The sequence below is a fragment of the Gavialis gangeticus genome, unplaced genomic scaffold, assembly GCF_001723915.1.
Source record: "Gavialis gangeticus isolate Ggan-Ray unplaced genomic scaffold, GavGan_comp1, whole genome shotgun sequence".
Lineage (NCBI taxonomy): Eukaryota > Metazoa > Chordata > Crocodylia > Gavialidae > Gavialis > Gavialis gangeticus.
Window position 1 is genome coordinate 108514775 of NW_017728992.1, and position 8650 is coordinate 108523424.

Below are 8650 nucleotides of genomic sequence, written 5' to 3' on the forward strand. Positions count from 1 at the left end.
AATACCCACTGAGGCCCAGGGGCAACTCTTGTGCTGAATCATGCTTATCAAAGGCGACACTCCATAAGTTGTTAAAGGAAGCAAGTAGCCTTGCCAAAACACTCGCTAATACAAGCCCAGCTGTGCAGAGTGAACTCAAGCAACTAAGTAGAGAGTTGAGGAGAAGAGGTTTCTGTTCAAGTAATGATTGTGGTCAAGTTGCCAAGTGTCTTGAAGTCCTAGAATACATGGTTATAATAGGCGTGTTAAACTCTGCTACATGGGCTACCCAACAGGATAGACCAGGGGAGGGCAATTATTTTGGGTGGAGGGCTGCTTACTGAGTTTTGGCAAGACATCAAGGACCACATGACAGGCAGCCCAGGGCAGATTAATATTATTTTTCTAATTTTTTTAGGCGCTCCACGGGCCGAATAGAATGGCTTGGCGGGCTGCATCCAGCCCACCCTGGGATAGACTCAACCTGGGTAGTGGCTGCAATAAGACCCTGGGCAGCTCAGGTACATGACCTGCCAGCCCAGATATATTTATGACACTAGACTGCCTCACAAGGCTGTATCCCACAACTAGCTCATGAGCTCAAGAGGCTCCTCCTAGATAGATTTTAGGAAAGCCATAAAAACTGTAAGGAACCAGGATACAGGTAGCTTAGCCTAATGGTTACATGCCACAGGGGGACAGGAATCAGGGACCAAATTACTGCATCCAGTGGGTAATCCAGAGGCCGAGTCCAAATGCAGGCTGGGTCAGAGTTCAGAAGGCTGCAACTGAGTTACCAGAACCAATGGGGAAATCCAAAGCCAGAGGCCAGTGACAAAGCAAAGTCAGACTCAGGAACTAGGGAACCAGGAGGCTCACCAGAACAGAATTGAGTCAATACTGTTGGCTAGCCTACGGGCTGTAGCAACAGGTAAAATTAAATAGGTAGCTGTACTCCCAGCAGCCAATCGGGAAGCCAGTTAGTTAATTAGCTGGGATACAGCCCGCATTCAAAACCCCAGGTAGGTGTGGCTGCCTAGGCAATTAGGGTCCCTGACCGTGAATGTGACAGTGAATGCAATGTGACACACCTTGACTTCAGCAAGATTTTTGATGCTGTCTTCTGTGGCATTCTTATTAACAAACTAAAAAAATACAGATTAGACGAAAGCACTGTAAAGTGGATGCATAACTGGTTGGATCATTCGCTCAACAGTAGTCCTCAGTGGCTCAATGTCTAGTTGGGATGAGGTATCAAGTTGGGTTCCCTAGGGGTTTGTCTTGAGTCTGGTATTGTTCAACATCTTCATTAGTGATTTGGAATGGAATGATGGGATCAACTGCATATTTAGCAAATTTGTGAAGCACACCAAGTTAGATAGAGTTGCAGATACTCCAGGAGGTAGGGCCAGGATCCAGAATGACCTGAATCCAGTATGATTGGAAAAATGGTCTGCAGTCAACAATGGCAAGTGCAAATCTTGCACTTGGGAGGACATAACTGCATGCACAAATACAGACTGGGGAATGATTAGCTAGGCTGTAGCACTGCAGAGAAGGAACTGGGAGGTACGATTAGCCTGTAAGCTGAATGTGAGCCAACAATGTGCTCTTGTTGTGAAAAAAGACCAACAGCATACTGGGCACATCTATACATTCTATTAATGTTATAAATAATGTTTTACTGTGAAGTAAAATACTGTGCAGTAAGCCTTCCCTGGAAGCACATCTAGACATGCTCCCAGGTGAGATCAAATCTGCTTCCAATGGGAGCAGCCCAGTACAAGGCAGCTCCTACCCAGGTTCCCCTAGGGTGCTAGTTCAGGGCCTGGAAGGGAGTGTGGGGCTCATAGGCAGAGGGAGAAAGTTATTTTTGAGGGGGTTGAGCATGAGTGCGTGCATGTGCCCCTTCCCCCCAGGTGAGAAAGTCTTCAAGGGAAGGTGTGAGGGGGGAGGGGAAAGGGCTTTGGTGGGGGAGGGAGTGGGGCAGCTCAGTCCTGCACCCCACCAACTGTGCAGCACCTGCCCCTCCCCTAGCCCCAATCCCACTTCTTCCCCATCCCTGCTGCGCTGGAAGCCCGTGGCTAGGCTGCCCTGTGGCCCTACCTCTGCCCCATGGTTGGGGGGACAAAGTCCTGTTAGCTCCCCACTTCTACCACCTATGATGGGGCTGGTCCTCATGTGTATCGGGCCAGGAGAGCTCTGGTGGCTGCAGCAGCAGGTGTCACCTTGCCCCATACAAATCAGGAGGGGTCCTGATGTGCATGGGGCCAGGAGACAGCTGCCACTGCAGAGGTCTCCCAGCCTTGTACACATGGGGACAAGCCCCGTGCCCAGCAGGACTTCCCAGGGCAGCTTGGGGCTGGCTGAGAGCTGTTCCACTTCTGGGGCAGCTCCCAGCCAGCTGTGGGCTGTACCGAGATTTCTCTGAGCAGCCTGGAGCTAGTCAGGAACTGTCTCCCTTCTGGTTAGCATCTACACATGCTCTACTGTGCTGTATTTACAGGTAGTAGCTAACTGTGCAGTAGACTAATTTACTGCACAACAGATGGTTCATATGTGTAGATACTGATGCTTTATTGTTCAGTAGATTAATCTATTGCACAGTAAAGCATCTCATGTAGACAAACCCACTAGGTTGTATCAACAGAAGTGTCACTTGCAAATCAAGGGAAGTGATTCTTCTGCTCCATTCAGTATTGGTGAAGTGTTGGAGTACTGTGTCCTGTTTTGAATCCTGCACTTCAAGAATGATGTGGACAGACTGGAATGAGTCCAACACAGAGTGACAAAAATGATTAGAAGCTGGGAAAGCAAGAGTTATGAGAAAAGTCTGGAAGAGCTAGGGTTATTTAATCTGGAGATGAAATGACCAAGGTGGGATTTGATAAGAGTCTTCAAAAATGTGAAGGGTGAGTAGGGAGAGGATAGAGATGGGTTTTCTTTCTGATCATAGGGGCAGGACTATGAATAATGGCCTCAAGCTTCAGCACAGAAAATTTAAGATGAAAATTAGGAGGAACTTTCTAAGTATGAGGGTGCTCAATCACTGGAACAGGCTACCTAGAGCTGTGGAATCTCCATCCCATGGAATTATCAAGAAAAGTTTGGACAGACACTAAGCTGGAATGGTTTAGTCAGGTATTATCCTGCCTTGGTCAGGATGTGGACTAGATGATGGTGTAATGTCCCTTCCAGCCCTACTTTCCTATGTTCTTATGAATTTATGCCCTATTCAGTGGATTATGACAGGCAACAACAGTGGCATTGAGTGTGCTATCTGCTTATTTATTTTTACAATATTGATCTCTTTCAGGCCATAAGAGCTAGGACTGTAATCGAAAAAAGCATATGATGGAGAAGAACCATATTTCTAAGTCTATGCCTTTAGAAACATCAATTTGACATCACATATATATCAACATTCATTGAATATAGCAAATAACTGCAATATGTGACTCCGAAGTGTATGTTTTCCAAAAGACTAAGGTTGGGCTTCTCTTTTGTCATACAATTTGCATACTAAAACTTGCACATGCACTTGTGTGTGTGACCCTCTAAAAATTTAGAATATTGAATTCTAGTTTCCTGATTTGCACTCACAATCTGGTAAGTAGGGTGAAAAAACTTGGCCTTGCATCTCTAACTATTCACAAACTTTGTAGGATCAAGTATTTTGTATCTGCAAATTGGATGATACACATTTAAAACTGTAGCCCTGAAGAGTTTAACTAGAAAACAGATTAAGATAAAGTTAGGCTGCACTACAAATGGCCAAGCAGAAAATAAAAGTACTTCTTTTATCAAATTTAGAATTCAGAGTTCTGTTGACTTCATTGTAATTACATCACTGTTTAATTTAGCCAGGATATTGCTAGCAACAGTTAAAGCTTTTGCTGCAAATGAAAATGTGCATCATATTGACAGCTCTCTTGATAGGGACTGCAAGCTTCCCCCAAATTGTGTATAATTGGTATTTCTCTTTTTTAAAATGATAGTCACAGTCTTGGTGCCCAGAGTATCCCACAGTATGTGATAAACAACTCAAAATTAAACATACCCAGTAAAAGCAGAGAGCAGTTCATTCTCCAATTGCTTCTTTTCTGGTCAGGTTAAGGTGAGGTCTAACTGTTAAGATAACATTCTTGAGTCCTTCCCAAAAGCACTAGCAAAGGCTCTGGGCATAACATCTGAAAACCAAGCTCTGAAACATAAGGTGCACCAATTCAGTCTAGGAATGAAACCACCATAAAATGGTCACAAGTAAAATTAGTAAGGGGGTTGAGGCTAAATATGTGTGCATTTCATCATCCTTGAGAGTTTAACGTAATTAGATAGCTGGAGGGATAGTTATCAAAAATGAGTTCCAAATATTGTTATTTCCCCCCCAAAATTAAATGCCCTAAAAAAATCACATATTTGTCACTGGGATCAGCTCACAAACCTAGTCAGCACTTTACATAGTTAAGGTGTTTTTGGGATACAAATAAATACTTGTAAACATTGAACATTTTAAAAACATCTTCAAACCACTTTTCCATGTGTCTAATTCATATACAGGCAGTCCTCGACTTACAACATTTTGAGTTACAGCATTTCACACTTACAACGTTTATAAATTGACACCTTGTTTCAACTTTATGACATCAGTTTTGACTTTACAACACTTGATCTAATGCAATGCCACGCCAGCAAACAAGTTCGCTGCATCACTCATCTCCCTGGAGAACATCTGTCCAAAATTCCTTGGACACTTTCTTTAAGAAAGCAGACAAGACTCCAGAAAAACCTGCAGCCAAGACTCCTGAGAGGACTCCAGCCAAGAACCCTTCAAAACGTTCAACCAAGAGCCCTTCAAAAAGTCCAGCAAAGTCACCTCAAGGAAGTCCTTCCAAATCAATATGATTGGTATTTACAATATAAATACATTAAGGTCGCTATGTATGTTACTCATCTATAATTGATCGAGTACAAAATTCTGGGGTATTTTTGGTGAAAATAAGGCGTTGGTTCAGGAACCAATCGCCCATTTATAACATTGTTTCTTATGAGAAAATTGGTTCCGAGTTGCAACGTTTCAACTTAAGACACAGTTTTCAGGAACCAATTGTGTTGCAAGTCTGAGGACTGCCTGTACAGTTGAAGTGACTTCAGACTTTTTAAAGTACTTCTCCTTTGGAAGGAGAATCAGCACGTGATGTGGCAGCAATAACACACCTCCTCCCCCGCCCACACACACATGCACGTATGTGGTTGGGAGTCTTGTAAAGTCTTGATAATGCAAATGAATTGCTCTATCCTGGAAAATGTTACTACTTGCACTACTATGCATAGTGCTTCCTAATAGTAATAACCTCATTAGATGCCGGAAACAGTTACAAAGGAGTCTAATAACAAAAAAAGTTAAAACCTTTTAGATGCTGCTGACACACTGGAATCAATGACTAAAACTTATACCTAAGGGGACTACTTACTGAAGCAACTATGATTCACAGCAAGTGTTTACAGAACCCAGATTTTCACTATGGAAATAGTTCTTCTTAGAGCTAAAATTCTAGGTCATCAAAAAGGAAAAACCTCATGCTCTTCTAGAAAAGTCTTCTTTGGCTGGATAAATGTCGTGGGTTTTATTCTTTTATTTGAACACAAATTGAAATCACTGGAATGTGTGATAGGAGAGTGAATGTACAGTCAGTATTTTTGAGGAGGAAGTGTTGCGACAGACTCAACGAATGTCATCATATTCCTGCAAAGAAAGCAAAAGTGTGTTGGCAAGCCAATGTGTTTGCTAACTGCTTGCTATCACATTTTCTGATGTGATCAGGCCCATGTTCATTTGTTTGAGTAAATGTTACTTCAAGCAAGTAAGACTTGAAGGAGTGGGGACAGTATGAGAATACTGGATACCTGGATCATAGCTTTGTTTCTCACCTGGGATGGGAAATCTGACAGGACTATTGGGAAGGTAGTCTTTCATTTTCTTATTCTGGATTTTAAATGATCTGCCCTGATATCAGCTCTAGACTGGACAAGTTAGGTAAAGGCCTACTTTGAAAGGAAATAAAGAATTTTAAATCTCTTGTTTGAAGATTTACTTCTTCACAGAAGCTAATTATTCCATTATATTTTTGATCTACAGTTTAATGTGCCCTCCCACTATGGTTATATACATCCTTCTTGTCGTTTTACTTCCAGCTTAGCCTAACAGGATATTCAGTATCTAAAGAGGTGACATTTTTAGAAAAATAATTAAAGCACACTACTATTACACTAAGTTTACAGTAAAAAATAGCCCAATAGCCATACAAACCTTATATAAAATATAGCTCTACTGGTTATTGAATTCTCACATTTTTAGTTTATATGCATAAATAATGTATGTACGTGTGCACTCCTAGAATTTGGATAGACATAATTACAAAATAAGCAAGAAGAAAACTGTGCAGTGAGCTAGGCAATATGGATCAGTCTAAATATTCTTTAGTACATACTTATTCAATTCATGAAAAGTATCCTTATTCAGCTAACATTTTTCTAAAGATGGGCCATATGGAATTGGTGTGCAAAAATCTTAACAAAAGCTGAATTAGGCTGCATCCAGATGAGTGAGCACATGCATGCTGTGGCATCTCAGACAGGTTTGGGGGAGGCACAATACGAACAAAAAAATGTTCCCCGTGCTGTATATTTGCAGTGCAGTGTAAGTTTGATAGTGGGAAATCCTGGAATAAAAAAAGTAACACACTGGAAAATGTCATATTGAATGTAACAGTTTGAATTTTTGTAATAAATACCCATTAGTCAGTTTAGAAAAAAGGCAAGGTTCATCTTTTTATCTAGGATCATTGCTTGTTTCTGCCTACGTGGTGAATGTCTTGATTCTGAATTTTATCTTTAGAGGCCTTGCAGCGAACGTGCTGAATGTCTTGGTTTTTGAATTTTATCTCTAGAGGCCTTTAACAAAGTTAACCTAAAAGCGACCCTTGGGCAAACATTCCGAGAGATCGAAACCTAGAGGCTTTTGGAAGGGGGTTGGCACTAGAGGTCACAGCAGTGGTGTGGAAAATTTCCCAAAGAAGACCCAGGAAAGAAATCTGTTGGGTAAAAGTTCCAAGCCCAAATTTGGGAGTAGTGACAGGTTTGGATAGGAGGGGCCCAAGACAGCAACTCACCCAATAAAAACTGTAATCTACAGTCCCAGTTTGGAGGTAACCTCACTTGCAGAACACCGAAGGAAGAATCGCAAGTGTAGGCTGGATCAGACTGATCACCTGAACCACCCTCTCTGTGAACAAGAACTCCCGTTCACGCTGAAGCCGCGGAGCACCCGGGTGGGACCGAAAGAAGGGGACTTGTTCCTATCACTGCTGAGACCAACCCTAAAACCATAACTAAAGAATGAAAGTATATCTGGGGATTTGATTTCTAGGAATTCTAGGATTGTAAGTATACCATGAGAAATAATAGTATTGATTCCAATTTAACCTTTACTTGTAATTGTAGTTGTTTTTGTAATACTAATTCTTATAGCATTGTTTGGGAAGGATTTCTTAAAGCTAAGCAGTGTTATATGTGTAGCAAGGAATTTTAAAATAAAATTGTGTTGTATGAATTAAGTGTAAAATCATTGTGAAATCGTGCAATCAACCAAATACTCCCCCAGCCAGGCGCATCAAACGAATCAGTAAATTTTGTGGGATCTTTCTCTATTCCATAACCCACTAGAGACAGAAAAAAGTAGTACAAGGCAAACTCCTGGAACATGTCCTGCAGCAACCACTGGCTGGGTCCTCCAGAGAGACACTTCAGTACCCAGCCAGAGCATCTCTATGCCTGCCATGTGCCCCTGCTGCTCCAGCACGCTGTCTCACCATGATGGAGCAAAAAGAAGTGGGGTAAGGTTGGCAGCAGTAGCCCAAATCCAAGCTCTGTCGCTGGTAAACGGGAATGTGGGGGTGGAAGGATTGTGTGTAGGTGGGCGACTGTGTGGCAGGGGTGGGTCCCCTGCCCACCCCCAAGGTGCACAGCCCTTCAGGGCTGTCATGGTCTGCAGCAGGCAAAGCCCCACAGTGACTCACTGTGCTGCCTGAGACCTGGGGGCTACACATAGTGCACAGACCCAGCTCAGCCTGCTGGTACATGCCTTTGGAAAGTACCAGGCTGGCTCACCCAGGGCTCCCAGCACTGCATGCATGAGCTGCACACCACTGGGCTAGGCCTGGCCAGCTCCTACCTCCATGGAGCCAGCCTGGCTCAATGGCACACAGGGCACATGAAGGCAGGAGCTGACCTGGCTCAATGATGCTCAGGTCCTTCGGACAGTCCTGGAAGTCCTGGATAATGGCAGCAGCTGGCTTGGCCCTGTTTGAAGACGCACACCAGTGGGCCAGGCCAGCTCAGTGGTGCAAGTAAAATGGTGCAAGTGTAGCCCCCAGGTCTTAGATGGCCTGGCGCACTGCCGGGGGCTCTGCCTGAAGCAGGCCATGAGAGCCCCAGGGGCCCACTGCTGGCTGTTGCTGCACACTGTGGGGGTATGGCAGGTGTGAGGACATGTTGTAAGCCCCCCAGAACCCTCCTATGAACCCCCCCAGAAATCCTACACCCCCACAAACCCACTTACAAAGCCCACATCCACAAATCCCCTACAATCAAGGCTAAATCGAGTTAACCG

At 43.6% G+C, this 8650-nt stretch overlaps 1 long non-coding RNA gene across 1 annotated transcript; it reads right to left on the minus strand.

The window, feature by feature from the left end:
• Positions 1-2706: 2706 nt before the first annotated feature.
• Positions 2707-6635, minus strand: LOC109299657. Its single transcript, XR_002097948.1, has 3 exons — positions 5911-6635; positions 4040-4183; positions 2707-2743 (listed from the first exon to the last, which is right to left on the minus strand). It is a non-coding gene; the product is annotated as an uncharacterized LOC109299657 (long non-coding RNA).
• Positions 6636-8650: the final 2015 nt, after the last annotated feature.